Below are 23,638 nucleotides of genomic sequence, written 5' to 3'. Positions count from 1 at the left end.
TAAAAAGCACGTCAGTAAGAGGAACCAGCGCTTACTGAAAGACAAAAGCCTCTGATAGCCATGTATGGAAAAAGAATTGAGTTAAACCTCTATAACGCATTTAATCTGTTCCTTAATTTTAGTATTCCTTCTCAGTGTAGAATAAATGCCAAATCTCTATGTGTATATCTTAACCCACACGTGGGGCAGCCCTATTACTAAAACGGGTTGAACAAATGGTATCGCAAGTTAGCCATCTTAATTTTCACGCTCCATTGATATGTTTTTGTTCGAGCATTCGTAACAGATGAAACTGTTCGCCGACAGCACGTTAATTTAAACTTTCAGGAGCACTCGCGACCTCTCCATGTTTTTCTTTTATTTCCAAACTGTTTTCATTTACTGAAATGTTGCGTTCCATCATTTTCTCGAATGAAACTGCCGTGGTTTACAAGAATAATGTTAAAAGCTTGCGTTTTCCTTTTGTTGATTTTATTGTGGACTTTCCCAAGCTTTTAAAGTAAAGTCGCCGGCACATCAGACTATGCATTTCTGTTGCAAAATAGCATTTATTGCAACTGCATAAGATGCTCTGGCCTTTAGCTTGACTTACTGTCGTCTGTACATTTCTAAACAGGGTCATCGCGAGTGCGTCACTCGTAGAGATGGTCTTCGTAAGTGACAGTTTTGGCATTCGGATCAGGCGCACTGAGTGACGTGGCACGCATTAAACAGCTCAGTTTATAGGAGTGCCGACGTCTCGCTTACGTTATCGTATCTACTTTATGGCCTGCTGCATTATTACAAGATCTACAATCTTTAATCTATGAAATTAATGCATTTATTGGGTTTTAGATTGTGCATTGGATTTGCAATGACTCAGTTCTGTTTAAATCTAAACCGTTCTATTAGATAGCTTCAAGATAATACCTAAGTATACGAGTATAATAAGGTACTTTGAAGGCCGATGTTAAATCGTCAACTCTTATATCTCAGACATACTTAAGTTCAACCTTCAAAAGCTATCAAAAGGTCTATTCCACTTTAATCACCTGGGTTTGATCACCCAGGTGTTCAAAATGGACTCCAGACGACATTTTGGTGTCCTTGGATCACCCATGGATAAGAAGTCCATTTTGATCATCTAGGTGGTCAAAGTGGAATTACACCTATCAAAAAGCTTTTATCCATGTGCATAAAATGTATAAAAAATCTATATTTTTCATAACTTTTAGGTTAATATTCATATCTTATGTAAAGATGTAGAGGTATAACGATTTCTTCGCGGCCGTATTTTCACGAAAAATATGTAGGAAGTCGACAGGTTCTTGGAGAGCCGACGATTTCCAAGAAAACGCGTTACAAATAGAAAAGTGTTTACATTTCCCACTCTTACTTTCACCAAGGTATTTATTTTACGCGACATTGACTCTATTACCTTTGCCAGTGAGTATCGTAAAAAAGTAATAAAACGTTTAAAGAAACAACATAAAATAATAATTTCAGACCCTGTTATAGAAACCGCATAAAGCTCTCTAGTATCTAAGCTCAAAAAGCTCTCTCTGTAATATAGGTAAGTGTGTACGAATATTTAAAATATTCCAACTTTAAACATACACCTATTCCCCCTGTTTTAAAGTGAAGTTTATTATGGAAATGTCACTTTAAAACCTAGTTCAACTAGGGTGTAACTTTTTATTAATAAGGGGGATTGTGTTTAAACATTGTGGCAATAATTTCACAATTAAAATACGAATAGGTGTGTCATTCATATGCATTGGTTAAGAGTAGGCGCACACCGTTGATTTTTAGTTGGCCGATAGTTGTGCCCGATTTTAAATTGTATGAAGAATCGGCCAAATCGAATCGGCGTAGTGTGCGCACTCCCATACATGCCCATACTGATCAACTGCCCGATTAAACTATCGGCCGACCAAAAATCAACGGTGTGCGCCTACTCTAAATGTGGAATCGAAATCAGGTTCAAATTGGTTCAAATCGGGAGTGTGCAAGAAAGCTTTCCACCAATCGACATTCGTAACATTGTAATAACTATATTGCTCCAATATTAATCTCCGAGGCCGCTAGGAAGTTTACGCAAATTATTTCGGGCGTTGCTAATAGTTCGTTATTTTATAAATATTTGCGGGGTTAACAAATGATCGATCCCAAGCGCTGTCTATCTTTAAACATTGGAGCTCTTAGCAACAGATAATTTTAGATAACTGTATTTATCGAGACAAACGATTTACGCAAATCATAAAAGTATCTAACGCCCGTATTCATAAACATTACTATGAGGTCTCACAGTGCGCGTGGACGCACAGGGTGACACACGAACCAATCACAGAGCTCCATTCAACGCCGTGCGTTCGATTTGCTGCTTCACTTAAGCAAGCATCGTTCGTGAATACGGGTGTAAGTAGTCTTGTGACTCAAAAATGGGTTTTACAGGTATTTGCCATGAATTCAAAAATGTTGAAATCTTCAAATAAGAACGATATCGTGCGTGTAAAGATTTATTTTATACTAGCTTTCCGCCCGCGGCTTCGCCCGCGTGGAATTTTGTCTGTCACAGAAAAACTTTATCGCGCGCGTCCCTGTTTCAAAAACCGGGATAAAAACTATCCTATGTTCTTTCCCGGGACTCAAACTATCTCTATGCCAAATTTCATCAAAATCGGTTGCGAGGTTTAAGCGGGAAAGCGTAACAGACAGACAGACAGACAGACAGACAGACAGAGTTACTTTCGCATTTATAATATTATATAGTTGGGATGGCTGCATTCAAATAATTGCAGTAATAAATCAGAATAATTTCACGCTATATATAAGACCTTTAAAATAAACAAATACCTTTTTTAAGTTGTAACGGATAGTGACTAATTGCAAACAATCATTGCAAATGTTGTGATAGGGATAGAGACATGCGATTTTTGGTTTTACGAAGGTAGTACGATAGAAAATAATACAAAGTAATAAAAACCACCGGTTACAAGGGCATTTTTTGGAGAAACTTATCAAATAACCAAAAAAACACGAATTTTTAAGCAGATTTTTTTCAAAAATTATCATTTTTTATTATTTGTTGGCCTTTTTTGTGTATTTTATGAATTTTTTAGTATCGCCTGTTATTTAAAATTATTACTGTTTTTATCAGGATATACCGCTTAGTTTAAAAGTTATTACGTTTTCTTTACAATAAGTAATTGGAAGAAAAAAAAATCGATAAAAAATTAAAAAAAAAACAAAAATTTTTTGACCTTTTTTTTGTCGATAAAAATAGGTCTAGTTTCATCTATTTTCATATGTACACTTTAACGTGACTCACACTGTATATGTATAATCATAGCCACCATAGCCGAACGGTGAAGGGGTCGGAGTGGCCGTCTCGAGATCTGAGGAACGCGGGTTCGAATCCCGCCGCCGCTCGACTATTGTGGTGAGCCCATTCGTAACACAAGCTTATTTAGCTTAGTACGAGGGGCTAACGGGACTATTAGTAATTTGGACAATACAAATAGCTAATAATCATTAAAAAAAAAGTTTTTCATCAAATGTGATATTAACTCACTATCTCCCTGTTTATTTATTTGTCGTTTCATCATTAGACTATTACTTTTATTAACCAGTAGTCACCAGCTGTTTCTTTACCACTCTGTAAAGATTACAGATGTCTAACATGTTTAACTTGATCGACGTGTTGGCAAACAGCTTTGGGTCAAAATACTAATCCTTAAATTACTACGAGCGAGTAGGGACGTGAAAAATTAGCTTATTAAGGCAAGATGCCGTAAATTATATCATCGTCCGGAATAAACTAATACAGACAAATGCGACCATAATTAAGGCTCGCAAATAAAAGCCATAAAATGGTCATCCGTCAACGTAAAAACAAAATAATGGATTCAGACCACCCGTGACGGCCTTCGGCGGGAAAAGAAATAAAAGGCATTCTGCGAATTAGGAAATAAGACATCATTCACGTTGGCATTCAGATTCAGGCTTTTGGCGATCTTTGCTTAAATTTTAAAACATCCAACACTTATAAATTCATATTCATTTCAAATTTTTAGACTATAAATATAAATAGCCTTAAACACACTACATAACATCACAGCACTTTACTCACACATTACACGCACACTACACACACACAACACACACACACACACACACACACACACACACACACACACACACACACACACACACACATTACACACACTACCTCAGTTACTTTTTGTTTAGTTTTGTTTAGTCTAAGTTAAAAATATTCTAATTATCTTAAGAGTAATAACTGTTAATTGCCATGTACCGTGTGTCCTCACTATATATTTTTATCAACAATTGTTAACCTGTGTTACTTAAGGCTGCCGCGACACAAGCACAGCTTAGTGCAGCAGCCGCTAGATAAACAGACTGTACATTTTTTTTGCTGGCAAATAAAATACTTTTTACTTTTTTTTACTTTTTTACTTTTAAATGCTCCATCAACTATGTACTTATGTAATAACATACGGTAAAGAATATTTTATTACATATATTACTTTCACTTCAATCAATATTACTATATCGGCTGATAGCGAGAAGTTGATGGAAAATGGAAATGTGATAAAAATTATGCATTTAAAATATTCACTTAATATGAGGATCAATGAATAATCCTAGTAAATAAAATGTAATACTAAACTCAATACTTTGGGACTCTAAAACGACTCTCATGAAACATTTGCGTCTTACTTAACGGTATATTATCACCATTAAATCGGGATTACTTCGGCCTCCAAAGCTTTTAAGTCGGCTAATTAATTTTATAGCCCGCGTTTCGCACACTCCCCGCGGCCACATCAAACGAGCGATGTGTGAATTGTTCTCTAATTTACGAGTACGCTTCTAGTATTAGGATGTTAAGATGTGCACAACACATTGCTTTTTTTAACCTCGAAGTTTTTTTAGGATCGAGAATTTTCGAAAGCTGCTCAAACCAGGTTTTAACAATAAAACTACTAATATGTCGACATATTTTAAAAAAACTTTATAGTTTAATAAGGAGTTGGCATTGACTATTTTAAGGTGCGTCGGTTACACGAAACAATAAAATTGACGTAAAAGCCAGAATTTTCATAAATTTAGTATCCAAGGATTATTATATTATGTTAATACTTATATTTTTTTACAACTAATCAAATACCTAGTAGAAATTAAAATATTTTTAGAAATAGGAAACAATATTGTTTTAGCTAAAATTTTATTTTGAGTTTCGTAAAAAATCAACACGATATTTTTCTAATTGCTTTAGCAAACATAATTCTGTCTCAAATATACATACATAGGTGTAGTTTTAACTCACATTTTTTATAAAATCATTTTTACACGCATTGCCTATCCAGGCCTGACCTTATGGATGGTTGCATAATAATCGATAATAATCGATGATTGAGGTCAATGCGATCCCGTTTTTACAGTATCTGCACTTTCGATCTTTTGACTTGATATCTCCAAGGGCCGCTGATTTATAGTTTTTATTTATAAAAGCAATCTGTGCAGGTATGTAAAAAAATAAATAGTTATATAAATTTAATAAATCGAGCGTGCACTTGTGAGGAGTAGGTTCTGTCTATTTTTGGCCATATGTATAAGAGACTTGAAGAGAATGACTGTTTTTTTTTACGCAAACGAAGTTGCGGATGCAAACCGATGAAAGGTAGATGGACTCTACGTATAGGCAAACGTAGTGCTATACCTCAGAGCATGGATTCCATGCTGTGTGCTATACTTTCCCCCTGCTCCATGGACTGACGATCTCGAGAAGATTTTTGGTTATAAGGCGCTTCTTGGAAGACGGGAAATCTTATCAGTGCATGAAGTTCTTAGGACACCTGTGAACCATGACATCTCATGATTTAAAAGCTCTTTCTCTTGCGTTTGCGTTTTGGCCACGGAATTCTCAAAAATCATGACATCATCCAATAATCATAGTAATTCATCACAGCAATCATAATGACCTACCAAGTCAAACACTAATATTCCCAAATGGCCTCATTTGCCTGTGAAATATATTGCCACCAATAAAGCGCTGTTATCGTCCAATTATTGAGAACACAATTCGTATGGAAATCATTAATAATCATCGCAAGCTTGAAATATGGACTTCTTTTAACGTTCTTTATATCAATTAAATTAGATCAGTAATATATGACTGTTAATATAGATGTTAATATAAATATCTGGATTTATAAGGCAAAGATTATGCGTTGAGGCAGGTCAGATCTAATTATATCCTTTTATTGGATCGAAAAGATGCAAAAACTTAAAGATGATGGGATTTTAATAAGAACTAGAGGATGCTACACCGATTGTTTAATAATATCATCCATTTTAATTGACTAGTCTATTTTTAATACAATGTAACCTTACTACATTTTCTTAGTTGCGAAAAACAGAAAAAACTGAGTCAGGAAGCTTGAGGCTGAAAGATACTCAAGTCCTGAGTGAAAGTAAAGAATTCAAGCATGTTCAGTAACAAGTTATATACCATTAGCAATAACTGCACTTCTACGAAATGTACTTCCTACGACACCTACGGAACTCTGTTCGTTACCTCACCGTCCCAGTTAACCTTTTCGCCGCGGTAATGTATGCAGAACATAATTTATTGCGGCGATCCCGCGAGATACTAGGGCTTGTAGCTCGTTCGTTCACTTCGCTATAACTGACTGATTAAATTAATAGTGAAGAGATGTTTAGAGCTTTACTGGGAAGCGTATTGACAAGTACATGAAGAGCATTTGCAGCAGATGATAATTTGTCATGGAGATTGTCAGTTGTCCAGACTGCTCTATTGTTTGATGCTAATTACGATAATTTATTAGAATTTATAATAGGTACCAATCTGACCTATAAGAATGAGTTCATAATTAAGGATAGATTCATTAGAGCATCGATCTATCTAAGCAGTTCAAAATTCCAGTTAACGATTTTCTCTATGAATCCGTTTCACTGTCTCTTCCCACTTTTTAATTATTTGCTTTAATTTCGTAGTTTACCTTATTTACAAAATAGTTTAAAGTTTAATGTACGTGTTAATCGTTTAATGTAAATAAAAGTAACAGCCCATTTTATATAAACGTACCTACCTGTCTGTCATAACATTTATCTAATGAAGTCGTGGGAGTGAAATAACCGCCACGGAAATTAGCCAAATTATTTTTTGTGCAAATCAGTAGTCGTAAATGATGATGTTTGTTAGAGCTGCCGTCTTGCTCAAGGCCTGCTATTTGTATGAGCTTGTTTATAGAGTGGCCAGGTGTTGCGGCTCTTTCGGGATAGTCCAGTATTTTAAATCATTTTTTAAAATAAAATTAGAATTGTGCTAATAAATATTTGAATTTGAATTAAATAATGCATAATGAGTAGGCATTAATATTTTTAAGGTCAAGTATGTATGAAAGAGGCATGTATGTAGGTATTTAAAGAATGACCCAGATGATGCAGGTTTCTCAGAAAAATTACAGAATTTTATTATTAAGCACAGTATCAAAATAATCTTGAGCGTTATTTAAAACTATGCTTAACGATTTTCAACTATAGTTGTTGCTGGACTAGTCGATCAAGTTAAAAAAAAAATTGTTTCAAAATTTACTTAAATCTACATAATCTCCGAGCTAATGGAAGAACATGGTACCAAGCAAAAATTATTGCTCATAGCGCGGTATGTAGTTTCTCATTCAGGATAGCTTCAGTATTTGTGCCCCAATAAACAAACCGCTAAAACAAATTACAGTTAACATATATCAGCTGTAACATTCAAGGGCAGTGGGTCCCTTCGCATATGAAAGAGACCGGGTTTGTTTACAAAGAGACCAGATGTTACGCATTTGTTACAATCGTATCATTCACAATTCGCTCTGAAATATGTGTGACTTTAAAATACAAATTTTAAAGTTCGGTTTCAATTCCGGTGTTTATTTTAAGCGTATTACACATAATTATCAAGACTGAGTTGCACCATCTTACTTTAAATTTAATAAACGTCAAAAATATGTCAAACTTCATACAAAATACACCGGTTACTGTTATAGTTGCAGTTAAAGTAAATTGGTGCAACTTAGCCTTTAACGTGCTAAGTTTTTTCATTTGTGTATAATTTTGCTAGTCTAATCTAGGTCATTGAGACTTTCAATTTGATTTATGTGTTGAATTATTTGTCTTTCTTTAATCTAAAATGACTGTCACAAACATGTATCTTATCTTACATTTTAAAGTTCTAATAATAAGTATCAGGTTCCGTGTGGTCACCGCGCACACACATTGGTAGCAATAAAGTTGGCGCCGGCATTTTTGGCGCTGCGCTAATGTGTTTTATTGTCAAATAATGACCCACTTATTGACCTGAATTAAAAAGCATCTACGACAACTTCTAACGACGATTACCCTCTGGGTGGTCTATGAGAGAATGTCAGTGATAGTTGAAAAAGTTATAAATATTTAGTAAGGTATATTTGGGGATTTGTACTCAGATAATAACAACTTGGATGGTATCACTCCCTTTCTACTATAAATCTATATTAAACTAATACATATTATAAATGCGAAAGTAACTCTGTCTGTCTTGCTTTCACGCCTAAACCACTAAACCGATTTCAATGAAATTTGGCATAGAGATAGAGTCTGAGTCCCGGGAAAGGACATAGGGTAGTCTTTATTCCAGTTTTTGAAACAGGGACGCGCGCAATGAACTTTTCTGTGACCTCGGCGGGCGGAAAGCTAGTAAATTAATATAGGATTGAGGCATACCTGTGTAAGGTGATTACGAGCACAATATCATAGATTACGTTAGAAAGCAGATTTATATTATGCAAAGATGAAAATCGCTCCTAAAGTTTTCAGCACGAGGTTCCCACTTTCTCGATTTTGTGAAGTCCTAGAGAATGACTGGTGACTGAAGCCCGGTTCATTACCTGATCTTACAGATGAGCAAATGTTCTCTCGTAACAATTTTGAAAGCTGCAGAAAGGTATCCTATTGGACACTATCCAATAAAACTTGTTTTCTTAAACTAAATCAACACGAAAGCTGTTACAGAGCGATTTCGTAAGGAATTTTCATATTCCAAGCTTTATGAATGAGTACCTACATATAAAAAATAAACTGTTTGTCGTAAATCATAACTTTATGTCGATCTGTCGGGCAATCGGTTCAGCAAATCGCTTCATCGCTTCTCGGAATAGTCCAATAAATTCGAACCTTTTACTTTTGCTAATTTGAACGTATTTCACGTTTATTGTAGCTAAACTGTCACAAGGATATTTCTTTGCAATAAAATATTTAAGTAGAGCATTGTTTTGAGTAGGTAGTGAGGCGAGGAAGGACTGTTTAAAGGACTTGGAAACTGAAATGCTTATTAAAAGTAACAATATAGGTGTAAGAAGGTACAATACGTAACGACATAATCAGGCTGTTAAACTTTAAAGAGATTGATAGCTTAACACAAACAATTCCTTAAATGGCAGCAACTAACTAATCCTATTAACATTTTTAGTTTCTTAGCAAATCGTAGGAATAAATCTTCATAGAGAACGTATTCAGCTCACCTTTACGCTCGCATACAATTTTAATGTTTTGTTTTACTGCGTACACCCACTCTACATGTCGCCAAATATATTTCTTCCACCAAAGTGTTTTTAATTACCGTAACACCTACGCATAAAGTTTAAAATCGCGAGTACGTGTTCGCTCAACGGGCATTAACAAATGAGCTAGATTGCACAATACCATGTTTTAGACACAGTTCGGAATGTCCTGCCTTGAACCGGACTACGTACACAAATATTTAATTTGTATTTGAGGAGTGTATCTTTTTATGGGTGAAGAATTTTATGTTTTAAGTATTTTAACTTGGGCAATGATTTCTTAATTTCCCAAAAGTAATAACTGTCTTATTACAATGATAAATTGTTTTGGATAAAAGATTTTAAAATGATACTCTCTCTGGTACAGCCCCCTTAGACAAAACGCACTTTTTGATCGAATCGAAAATCGAATCTGTCAAAACTCCATACAAAAAAGGGGCTTTTCGACCACTTTTCGACTGGTTTGCGATTATAATTTGCACTTTGTCTAGACCCACAGAACTTTAGTGTTACATTATGTAACTGGACACTAATAATAACCATTTACTTACATATTTATTGACATTAAAAAATACCACAGACGTCATAAATGCAATGCAATAAGTGCTGAGTGCGTGTCGTGAAGTTAAAATTTCTCTTCGGCATAACTTGTCCTTTCTCACGAGTACATCGGAAGATAAACTGACATTCTTTAGACTCATTGCATACTAAATATAATATTTGCATAAACAGAGACGACGGAATATACTAGAAATTATTTACAAATAATGAGTTTTGGAATACTTTAAACACTTATTTAAAGGCAATCCTAGTGCAGCTCTGTAAGAAAAAGATCAGCAAAATGTATGTCCTCACTATCAAGAGACTAGGTGCCCATTTGATCATATTTTGCACCTGGTAGGTAATATACTTCCATTTAGTCGTTAACCTTAGTGTAGGTTGAGGCTTTAAGGTTGTTTAATAACATCTAACAGTAAAGTTGGTCACATTTCTTATAAACTTTATAAGCCCCACACCAGTCCGCAATAAGATCATCCCGATCGTTTATATTCTTCCTGCAAAATCGCATTTGGGAATTAGGCATGAGGATTGAGGAGACCTGAATCCCTTAGTCTTGTGTAATGGATTACTTGACTAGTACACGAAGTTAGGAACCACTGAGGGTTTTCCATCGCCTTCATTAATAAGTCCATAACTTCAGATTACTGTTTTGACAAGTGTAATTGGACAATTGCTCGGAACTGGCATATCCAATTAGTGAACGAGCGTGGAGAGTGGATTCGTTACGCAATTTGTCTGGGTCGGACGCTACTAGGATTTTTGCTATAGTTGAATATTAACTATGTAGTTTCAATGAGAAAAACAGTGGATTTTAAACCTACAATAACACCGGTCAACAAAAATTTTTTTTTTTTTGCGCATGGATTTTACTTATTATATTCTGATTATATAAGCAAATGTATATAAAAAAATGCGATTACAAATCGAAAATATTTGCTTTTTAAGAAGTTATAGCGATTTGAATTTTCCATCTTCATAGTAGAATGACTCAAGATGCACGTCACATTCTCATTGGGATGTATTTATAAATAATTATGGGGGCTTATTCGCAAGAACAAGGGGCACGCTTTCATCAAAATATAGTGGGATTTGAGAAACGATGTTACCAAGGCCAGTATACTAAAAGCATGATAGGGTTAGATTTTTATGAAAAAAATCTTCTATGGAACACGACAGGAAATTAGAACTTTTCATTTTTAATAAATATTTGGACTCTATTTTAATTTTTCTCTTGTGAGAATGAATCTTAAATTGATGTTTGTTATGTTTTAATAATTAGAAAGAATGAAAGAAAGAAAGAAAAAAATATATTTGGCAACAAATTACATCATCTCTATGTTCATGTTTCATACATTCATTGATATGAATTTTTCTATTTTTTACACATAAAAGCAAATTCAGAACAATTTTTTGTTGTTATTCTTGTTTCTAGGTCATAAAGCAATAAAAATAAGCTATGCATAACCCGTGCGCAAAAATACTGTAGACAGTTGTAATAGGACAGTCAGTTTGATGGATAACCTAAACAAGAATTTTGACCAACCATTGCATCAATAAAACGATCTTCGAAATTCTAGTGCCTAAAACCCTCCGTCAATAGGCTGGTTTCCTAAAAAAATTTTTTAAGTCCGTCTATTTTAATATAAAAAAGTATTGGACACATATATTTTTAATTGACAATCAAACAAATAATTTCCGCGCGACGTCACAAAGTGCAGCACTTTTACGCACTTACTGACGTCACGAGCCTTTTCTTTAGAACTTTGGCACGCTTTATCTCTTTACATTTTAGTTTCAAAAAAGTGAAAAATACGTGTCGAGCAGTTTTTGATAAGCTAGCTGACGGACTAATTAAAACTCTTGCTTTTTTACCCAGGAAATATCCCTATTAATTTAAGCTTATAAAAAGAAAATGTTAAAGTAAAGTTACGCGATTTCTTCCACACTTACGGTTCATTTTTGTATGTAGGTAGGTACATCAAAAAGTTAAAATATTTGAAAAATGTACTTTTCAAATATTCGCAAAACCGACACAAAACAATAGTGGTCGTAAAACGTTCAAAAACGGCTTTAAAAATGACACGCACTTAATGAGCACTTTCTCTGGCTCGTTAGGGAGTAACAAGACGCTTCGACTTTCGGCCCTTCACATCATGCCGATGCTGCCCAGCCAACAGGCGGCACTTGACAAGGATCGGCTTTATCTTTGGAAGAAAATAATGTTTGTATAATCTCGCCTGTAGTGATTATCTCAGTACAATAAATCATTTCAAAATGCAAAGTTTTTAAACGTATTTTTTTCTTGTCCAATCGCAAATAGTCGAGTCGGAATTTACACAAGGGATGGGTTCTACATACGTACAACATAGAATAGTCCATTGGATTCTATTACGTCTATATTATAGTATACCTAGGTAAATATTTTTCCGCGACAATACTACCCAAATTAATTCTAGTTATAGTCAAAAGTTGATAGGATTATTCAAAATGTATTCCAAAATCATCCAGCAGCGCAATCTGCACCCTACAGTAGTACCTACCAACCATGCCTACCAATGTAGGTACTATTAATCAAATCGTTCTCTTTAAAAAAAATGACGCCGTGCTCGTCTCGCCCAAGTCACATGAGTAAAAAATCTAGATTTACTCATATGCCCAAGTCAAGAATAAGAGGAATCGTACAACGTATTCTCGGAAGCGACGCTGACAGCTGCGCGTGCACATTTTTTGCTGCGCGTACGCACGGTGTTGATCAGCCCATTTATGGAACACATTTTGCCGCTTTGACTCATTCATTCATTTTATCATATAACTGGCTTACTGATGTCGATAGATCATTAATATAGTATGCATGTAGACCTTTCTAAAAATAAGTCTAATTTTTCTTACTGTATTCGAAGGCTTAGATCCTTACATATTAATTTCAGCTGCCTGTAATTAGTACAATTATCAGTAAAAATAATGTTAGTTTAATCTAAGTTTTTCAAAAACATCAGTGCCGCTATTAATAGCTGTAATCTTGTGATTACACCAAAATCAATCTTACGCCTGCACATTTCCGTGAATTGAATCGAGAAAAAGTTCCTAGAGCATAGTAATCGATACCACATCGACAAATCGAGTCATCGAGTCATCTCCTGACGTAACTCGAGCCATCGAGACACCAGATTTATTTTACCGCTAAAATTAAACGAGCCGTACGATGTGATGTGTACACAGCCCTTGAAGGTCGGCAAATATCCGGGCTAATTATTTTGTTTAACGAGCAAACAGAGCAAGAATTAACGCGGTTACAAAGTTTTATAATTGGAAATTCATTCAATAAACCTCGGCCTACGCGTGCCAGCTAAAAGGTTGCCTATGATAGAGACCTCTCAAACGTTAATGATAGTAGTCATACTAAGTAATATTAAGTCCGGTAGGCGAACCACCTGGCTGAACTGCTGAATTATTCTGCACCATCGAAAGACAATATCAATAAACCTATAAAGTATGGAGACTACAAGTTTGCTCTAGACATTAGCGAGAAACTACCAGCACTAGCTATAAAAAAAACTTACATTATTGACTGAATATTCATGAAATTGTTTGTCTTTAAAATCGAACTCCGGCAACTTCCAGCCGGAGATTGAAAAAAAACTTTCATACATTTTCAGTTACATAGTAGGTATGAATATTGTTTTTTCTTCCTTACAGTAGGTGCTATACAGATTAACAAAGCATAAATATTAAATACAAAGTAAAATTCAGCAATTAGCTAAATGATTGGAAACGCATGATCAATAATACATATGATTATGATATTTTAATATTAATCATCTCTCGCAGAGAAACGGAAACATTTACATGAGTATTTGAAAAAAACTCTCCCGAGCCTACGTCTAATGAAGTACATTTCGTGATAAAAGATCATTACGAGGAAAGAAACCCACTAAGATGAACAAATAATCAATAAGCAATTCATTATTCATATCAATTAAACCATACTCAGGATTCCTCATCACAGTCTTTCAAGTGTGGGCCAACCAATGTGTTTAAATACAAGTATTTATATGTAGGTAGTTACTTTAACGGGTGGCACTTTGTGTACTAATTTATCTACCTCGTAATCATAATGCTGGTAGGGCAAAATTAAGTCCAACATAATAATATGTAGGTATTCTGAGATAGTTATAATAGAATGAAAAACAATTCGATAAGGACGTTTATCCTCTATCATCATCATCATCATCATCATTTCAGCCATAAGACATCCACTGCTGATAGGCGGAGGCCTACAGCAGTGTCCGTCCACTGCTGTAGGCCTCCGCCGATCAACATGGAAAGCATTGGGCTCCCATGTTGATCGCACGCACGCTATCTATCGCACATGTTTAATAAATACTCTAGCAAAAGATCTTAAACATTTTTGAACAACATTGAACTTCAGTCAATCGTCAAAGATCTTTTTGAAGAGCAAAAACGGTAAGTACTTGAGGCTCATAAATAAAACACATATCAGGCCACCTCCCCGCGAGAGCTACTGTTTTCAATCTCAACATGAAAACAAAAGATAACGATGCGATTACTATCCCCAAAAGATAACAAAATGCGACCGCCTGCCTACATAATGGAGACGACATGTTTGACATGAGCATAGTAGATCCACGAGAAATCAGTAAACTAGAGATGAAAATACTTTTTTTACTGTCAACAGACGACTCATTCACACCCATTGAAAGCATTCCTTAAAAAAAAAGGGAAAAGACTGCAGCATTACCTAAAATTCTGAAGCAGACTAAAGTATGTGTCTCCTTGAACAGTTTACATTAGCAGAATCAATGCGGCAATATACCTATATAAATAAATAAATATATCCGCGAATAAATCCGCGGGATACTTAGTCCAAAAAAAATCCTAGAATCCCTGAAGGTGATAGTTCTGAATATGAACCTTTCCGTCACCGTCTCTACTGGGAGGACCTTAAACTTTCGAACAGCCAAAGATCTTTTAAACTATCTTCTGTTGTGATAGACCGAACACAAATAATTAATATGCTGTCAATTCCATAGCATAGCAATGACGACATCACCAACGTTCGAATAGCAAGGCTGGGTTGCATCATCTTACTTTAACTTTGACAAACGTCAAAACTCCGTCAAACTCCATACAAAACGCTGGTCATCGTTATAGTTACGGTCAAAGTTAGGTGGTGCAACTAGCCAAAGGAGCGTAGATATTTTTGAAGTTAACAACATTGTATGAAACGAGCTCACCTCTCCAGATCTCGAGTGCTCGTAATCTCGAGTGTTCTTATTCGATGCAGTTTCAAGTGCATTACATTGCGTTTTTATCCTGTGTCGGCTCTTGCATTCACGGCTTGCTCCATTCAAAACTCAACCTTAACAACTTTGGATCTTAGGATACAATATTCAAAAGCGAAGTTAAAGTAATGTACGGTTAGCAAAAACGTTCTTTCTTGGTGCTGCTGCAATAAGGTACAGAAAAGTTCAGTTAATTTCGACTCTAAACTTTCTTAGACTTGGCCTGAATACCGTTTCATCTGAGCACTATCACGTTCAGACCCGTCCAGTGCAGTAACTTTTTACTACAAAATGTAGTTTCTTGCCAAGCAATACTCATTGCAGTTAATCTAGTTTTAATCTTAACGTCTTATTTCTACCATTTCAACTTGAAAATTCCCGGAATAAATAAAGTTAAAACAATTTTCTACAAATAATACGGAATAGAATTTAAAAATTATTGCCCGTAACCAAAGCATGAGCAAACTAAATCAGTTCTATTCACACGAATCTACATCAAAGTTGACCGGTTAAAATATCCGCTTTAGTAACACATTAACCGTAATTTATTAATTCTAGAATATTAAAAAGTAATTTCGGGTTATGGTTATGGCGGCAGATACGGTTATCTCGCATAATAATGCAATTTGCCGTTTATGGGCTATGTTATCAGTAATCTATGCACTAGAAGCTAATGGGGTTACGTCAGCTCTCGTCTTAGTTTGTCCTCGCTCCATTTACCTATAGTTTGCCAAAACCAAGCACGTTGACATTATACAATTTAACTTTACCATATTTGGCTGTATAAATCAAGTACGGGCAGGCCTGTTCATCTCCACGAGTTTACATCGAAAACAAAACACGCACGATGGCCCACCTACAGGATACTATTCGACAAGGCCTCACATACGAGCGAACATTGACTCACGCACGCGTATTCTTGTGTATGATGGAAGAAAATAAAGAAAATGGTGTACTAAATGCTGTGCAGTATTTAACTGCCTAAATAATAATAAAAACACAGAATGTACTTTTTTAAGTTGCCTCAAGACACTGAGAGGTAAATAAGTAGTTAATATTATTCATGATAATTCATGCTAAATTATGTACTATTTCCTCCGCCATTTTCCGCAGTTTGGCACCTCACGTCACATCATTTTACCGAAGTCAGCCCTATAGCTTCGGCGCAATGCCGATCACTGACGTTTGTCAACAAAATGGTGCTTGACTCTTGAGACAAGCCAAATTACACCATATTGTTAATGACATTGAGCATACATTTTTTTAAATAACTTCGCGAAGTAAAACTTCTGTACGTAGTACTTATTATTATTCTGTGGTACGGGGTTTTCTATCTCTAATCGTATGAGCTTTCTACCATGTACAGTCAGCGTCAAATAGTTAGTGACACCCAAAGCAGCCAAAAGTTCGTACACGTCTTTGTTACATTTGGTTTAAGATTGTGTTGTCAACTTTTTGGCCACTTTGGGTGTCACGAACTATTTGACGTTGACTGTACTATACGATACTTCGAAACATTTTCACTAGTAAAATTAGTATTTATGCTATACAGGGTGTTAGGTAAATGGGTATATGAGCCGATACTAGCCCAACTTTTTTAATTTTCATAAAAAATAAATTTTATAAAATCCGATTTGTATGAAAATTAAAATAATTAAAATGAAGATATCAATTTTCTGACTTCACCATACTATTTATATGCCCATGTTAACATGGGCTAGTGTCGGCTCATATACCCATTTACCTAACACCTTGTATATTCTGGCATAATGAATTTATAATATTATAGCAATTAAATAGAATATGATTGGTATGAATGAAAAGCAATAGGCATTATATTTAATCGCTTATTAAGCATTGAATGAAATAATTATTATCATTGAAATGATGGCAATTATTTATGTAAGTGCGAAACCTATAAACACTCAGGATTGTTAATTGTTACAATTTATATAACATAGTATAAATTGATTTTTTTACAATAATAGAGTTGATGGTTGCCTAGTTCTTTAGTATTATATTGTTTTAGTATCATTAACCCGTTGAAGGTATCCCATAATTGCACGCTTTGTTGGTTCTGCGGTTTAAAGCCCGTATCTATTACGCTACGCAAATAAAACAAAACTTACAATGTTCATGAGAAAATGCCTATTAGATACCGGCTTTGGTGAACAGTGAACACGGGCAAAGTAATGAATACTGCTCCAGACGGACTTGTTGATACAATTTTAATCTATAAGGCTGGGTTACACCATCTTACTTTAACTTTGACAAACGTCAAAAATCTGTCAAACTCCATACATAAAACGCCGGTTATCGTTATAGTCACGGTTAAAGTTAGGTGGTGCAACTCAGCCTTAATATAACAAGCATTTTAACAATCGATAGGCACGAACCAATATCTCATCATCGATACAATTGAAAAGTTTCGATCGTAATGATACATTCCACAGTGAATGTTGATGATGTGTATGATACTTATGATTTATCTGATGTAGCGAGATATTCAGTACAGTGTCTGATCGATTTGTAATATAAGTAAAAATACTCGATAGATTTAAATCAGTGGTTCTTTAAGTCACAAGGGACCGTTTTACCAAATTTTCAAAATCCTATGAAAGGGGAGGTCGATTTCTCGCCCACTGTGCGCCCTTTGCATTATGTTGACTCGAGTCATCACGTCACGTCACTTGTTTATTACGATGTCTTCGTGGACCACTTGGAATGCCTCCAGGGACCACCAGTGCTCCGCGGACCACCGGTTAAGAGCCACTGATTTAAATCGATATTCCATTATACAGACCTAAGTAAACAATACGAGAAAATATTTTGTGTGATAATAATTCGGTAGGTAACGATTGATACCGAATAGGTTGCAAAGATCTTATAAAATACACTCACTATGCTAAATATAGCCAATGGAGATGTATAATTCCAAGAACGTCGTTAAAAAATATATGGACGCTTCGTGACCACGACCAATTGCCCAAATGTGTAATGAAACGCAAGTGGTCAATGAGCTAAATTGGTATTAGATAATGAATCGTGAAAAATATCTCAATCACAACTTTTGCAGCGATTGTTAACTCTACCTAAATTCAAACATTCGCTTCACAAAGTAATGTGTAATCACAGGATAGTAGAAACTGTCAGAAAAAAAAAGTTCAGCACATAAACAGTAAAACTAAATATAACAAAAATAAGTGTACTATCGGCAACAGTGTTAACTGCCCATTGCCAGTCATGTCATCTCGTTCTATCGCAAAGAATCACCATTTGATTAGAGCGAGAGCAAAAATGGAAATGGATAGTTAACAGTATGGCCGTGTGTACATACTCGTGTACTAATAAAATACGCGCTTTACATTATCTTGGTTTGTATTTTTTTTTCTAACTCTTGATATAATTACGAGTTCCCCATCTTCCACTATGTACAAAAATATTTATGTAATGTTTGTGTATGTCTCTATAATTTACGTGGTCCTCAAGTAATTAAGTATCAAGCTCACCACGGGCAGTGAAACCAATCAAAGTAATCAACGTAACGGGGGCTGCATTTCATTCCGTCGCGGCACGGCATTAATATTAGTGGTTAACAGCGTTTCGTCTCCAATCAGAGGCTGGCCAGGAAACGTCTGATAGTCACGCGAAATTGTGGACGATTCGTGAAGTGAACGATATATTCTTGATAGAGAGATATGAAGGAATTCTGTTGTTTTAGACACTCATAATAATGAGATCAAAATATTGGTATCCTTCCGTTTGGCCAAATTACTTTTCGCCAAATTTCACTTCGCAAAAAACTTATCGCCAAAGTTTCATTTTCCAAATGAACTTTTAGCAAATGTACTTTTCGCAACTAATTCATTTGGTCAAATTATCATTTGGCCAAATATTACTTGGCAAATGTTTATATAGCAAATGTTTTATTTTGCCAAATATTATATCCCAAATAATTTGTTTGGTCAAATTGCACTTCACATACTTCAGTACTTCACCCACCGTTACCCACAAATCAAACCATAAGGCAGATTGCAGAAAACTGCAATCTCTTTGTTTCAGTATGGTTGCAGAAAGTAGGTATTGCATAAATAGTAGGTTAGGTTAGGTTAGAACAGTGACCCTTAACGCGCGAAGGCGAGCGAAGCGTGCCGCGGCAGCGGCCGCCGAGCGCTAGAATCACCTCTATTGTTATTCTAAAGAATGAAATATGAAAATTAATTTAGAACAAATTTTATATTAACTACCCACTAAACAAAATAATAACCACAAGTTAATTTGTATTCCATTCTATGCACCAATCAAATTATTTTGTAAATAGTGTATCGTGAAATATTTTTGCCAAATGAAACATTTGCCAAAACATACTTTGCCAAACAATAATTTGCTAAACAACAATATGCCAAAAACGGCATTTGCGAATTAAAAGTTTGCTATAAGTTGTTTTGCCAAATGAGAATTTGCCAAATGAAAATTTGCGAAACGTTGTTTGCCATGTGATAATTTGGGAAACGTTTTTTGGCCAAACATTAGTAATCCCAAAATATTAGATCTATGTACGATTTGAAAAAAACTTGCTCTTAGAGGCAAGCTTCATTGAATACATAGGTACTGTTCCTAGCTCCTTTCACGCCTATCTAAAGTACTTATCTTAAAGATAAATTACTATGCGGCCCGCTTATTTCGACGCCCATTTCGACGACAAAACCTAAACTTTCTATCGCTGCCATAATAACCGCCCATGAAGAGAAAAGCTAAGACACTAGCAATGATGTATGGCGCCCTTGGACAGCAAAATAGAGCCGTATATTTCGCCACCGTTTACTAGTGCACCTAACCAAATACACTAGAAGGCATTTCAGCTGAAATTTAAGTCTTACGACAAGGACATAGAGTCCTATAGTTAGAGCATCATAACTTTATTTGGACATAAGCTTTCAGTGGAAAGCGGATCGGTCCCATGTTACGACGCGGTGAGAGGCATTGGAAACAATAGCGTTTTCCAATACGCTAGGCACTAAAATAAATTTAGGTCTTAAGGCTAAAACATAAGATCCCGTAGTCAGTCGTCCCATCTGTATTTGTGTATCAGCCTTCAGGTGCTCAATAGAAAGCTCCTCCGTTATTGCGTTTACGACTGTAGTGAAGGTATTTAGAACAATAGACATGGTCTTCAATGGAAATATACTGTTCTGGCATTCAGAGATAAGATCAGATAAGTTTAATGTTGTTCCTATAATATCCTACCTTATTTTCAGCGTAAAATTGATTATCATACCATTATTTCTTGTCTTTATATTCTTTAGCACAAAACCAAAATCTATGAAAAACAGAACTACAAAGTGCAATTCAAAGCTTTTTCCACACCCTTTCCAGCAATTGCATAACATAATCAAAGCCTGCAGCACCGCCGTGAAATTCGCCAAGACAAAGTGCATTATTATTTCTTATTCGGCGGCAACTACAAAGGCAGGGTAATCGCTAATTCAGCATGGCGAACGCGCTAACCATCACGGAGCCTTTGCACCTTAACATTAACACTGCAATATTATTTAATGGCTAGAATAGTAACTTATTGCGTCACAATTTGTACACCTGGAAAGCTTTTTATATCCCTTATGGTAGCACTATTTTGGCCAGGACTTGCAAAAATTAATAAAATTCTGACAATTTATAACGTATAGTCTGGTGTAAGCTAGTGCAAACAGCAGTTGGCTATATGTATGTGCGACTCTAAAAATTATCAATTTGATTCCTATTCTACTTTCATGAAACCAATTTTAGCAATCTTGCTAAGAAAGCTCAGCAAGATTTTAGTTTTCACCATGATTTCTTAGTCTCAACCGCTAAACCCACTAAATACCTATGACTTTTTAACAGACTGAAATTAACGCAAGAGAATCCCTGGGCAAAAGCTAGTTTTATATGAAAGTCTGAATCACCAAGACACTCCACCATAATCAATGCCTCTGACGAGCAACAGTACAATGTTTTATTCGTGTCAAACTACCGTCAAACCCGGCGCGTGCTTATGCTACCGGGTCCGCGAATTTAGGTTAGAAAGTAGAGTTTAACACAGAAATCTAGATTTAGGTCGTAAACTTAATGTGGACATAAACTGCGTCCACGGACTATATTTAGTCTTTTATTGTTCCGCGAAAACCATTTAGTATTTGGAGACGTGATTTGACTGAACAAACCATATTATTTCTTAGCAATGGTTTATAGGTATTACTTGTTTTTCTGAGTATTTTAAATCTAATAGCTTTTTTGTTTGGTCGTTTGAGAATATAAAGTTATTCAAAACGTAACTCCTATAATATACAATAGGTAACTATGTTCTATATACCTTCACATTTGCATTATTTCTAGTAGATAACGTAGGTAGGCTGTTTTATAAATAAAAATACCAAATTCCTGAACAGTTTCTTTGAGATTTCTTACCTTCATTATATTTATTCAAATCCAAGTCTACGAGCCTCTTACTTTAGCAATTTTAAAGAACGAGAACAAGATCCTCGTCACGTATTTTTCTGTGTGCCTACATATTATTTGCGTGAACCTCTTTAGTGTGTGCTTGTATTATTTGCCCGCATATCTTAAGATTTTTCCAAATGACATTCCTTGAGGTAAACGCGGAGAATCCTCGGCGTCCAGCCTTTGACGGCTGACCGCGGGCATTTGTCAAACGCATTCTTGCTTTAGGCACATTTCGCATATACTCGTAGCTATTTAATTTTATTCGGGGGCATGCAAACGAAACTTTTTATGAGAAAATCTTTTTGGATAAAAATATTGCTATAGTATTTTTTCTAGACTTATTAAACGATGGTTAATGGTAAGTATATTGTCGTGTACCCAATTTTATTATTTAAAATAGGTAGATTACAAAACTGAAACAAGTTTATTTAAACACTTTGCACAACTGCATTCAGTTGGCATAATGACTCGCATAATTCTCAGAAGGCTGTACTTATGTTTTGTTTCGATGTCTTTTTCTGACTGTATAGTCACTGAAAACGCTCAAAATTATATTACAATGGTCTCTACGTAATGCAAAATATTATATTTAACGATGTACTTGAATTCTAAAAACAACAATGCAAGGAAAAATTAGTTTTTGAATTTGCAATATTAATTAAATTTTGTGTTCCAACAACACTTATTCTTTATGATTTGTACATAATAATTCATAACTATCTTCTCTAATGAATAGACAGTCGCGACTGCCTACAACTTCTACGAACCTACGTCTATTACGAGGATCGTAAAGGACAGACGCCTCGGAAAATGAGGTAAACGTTTCATGAACAACGCGCTGGTGTCGGACGATATAATGTGTTACGAGCATTGCTATCTGTACGAAAATCTAGTTTACTCAAAAACTAGGTTAGACACAGACGCTGCACACTGCATTTGTAAATATTATGAAATAATTCTAAAATTCATCGTAATACAATTTTTAAAGTATGTAAATAACTAGCTGACCCGGCGAACTTTGTTCCGCATTAATGGCAATAAATAAGCAGACTTTTTTTTTATTTTGAACGGGATAAAAAGTATCCTATATCCTTCTCCTGGCTCTAAACTACCTCCCTGACAATTTTCAGCTAAATCGGTTCAGCCGTTCTTGAGTTATAAGTGGTGTAACTAACACGACTTTCTTTTATATATATAGATTTATGGTCAAAATACTCAAAACTTGAGACTCTGCATCCGTAATAATTCGACTTCTGTTTCATACTTATTTTAACCGAACATAATCATTTACTTAGTCCTACACCAATATTGTTGCACCAGTCTCTACATTACAATAATGCAATGCATAACATTAAAATGTCCCTGCGTCTATGAGTTAAATTAATTTCGCGTTTATTTAATGAATGATTCATCTGCGGAGCAACACGCTTGTCTTTTATCACCTGCTATCGCGACAACAGAGATCGGCCGGCAGTAGCGGGCGAGACGTAGACCAAGACTGGCATACGCACTATGCGGCGGCCGACTAACAACGCGGGCTGAAAGGTTAAAACCTCTTTCGGATTTTGCAAACTTTTATTTAATAATACTGGCCGTATAAAATGCAGAAAATTTTTATTTACGATTGTCTTTTGATACCAAATTCGAATTTATTTGTTTTTAATTGAACTCTACAATTTG

At 35.3% G+C, this 23,638-nt stretch overlaps 1 protein-coding gene across 2 annotated transcripts in view; it reads left to right on the top strand.

Annotated features, from left to right (window-relative positions):
• LOC114360562 (uncharacterized) overlaps positions 1-23,638 on the top strand; it is a 126,096-nt gene that overhangs the window by 61,907 nt on the left and 40,551 nt on the right. The window contains exon 1 of one of the 2 annotated variants that reach the window (XM_028315301.1): positions 23,422-23,503. The exons of the other annotated variant lie outside the window; for it this stretch is intronic. The gene's annotated coding sequence lies outside the window, so the exon portion shown is untranslated. Of the gene's footprint in view, positions 1-23,421; positions 23,504-23,638 lie in introns of those variants that run through there. 2 annotated transcript variants of the gene reach the window in all.

Source organism: Ostrinia furnacalis, unplaced genomic scaffold (assembly GCF_004193835.3).
Source record: "Ostrinia furnacalis isolate ACB-3 unplaced genomic scaffold, ASM419383v2 OfSCF0322, whole genome shotgun sequence".
NCBI lineage: Eukaryota > Metazoa > Arthropoda > Insecta > Lepidoptera > Crambidae > Ostrinia > Ostrinia furnacalis.
This window is presented reverse-complemented; position numbering and strand designations above follow the sequence as displayed.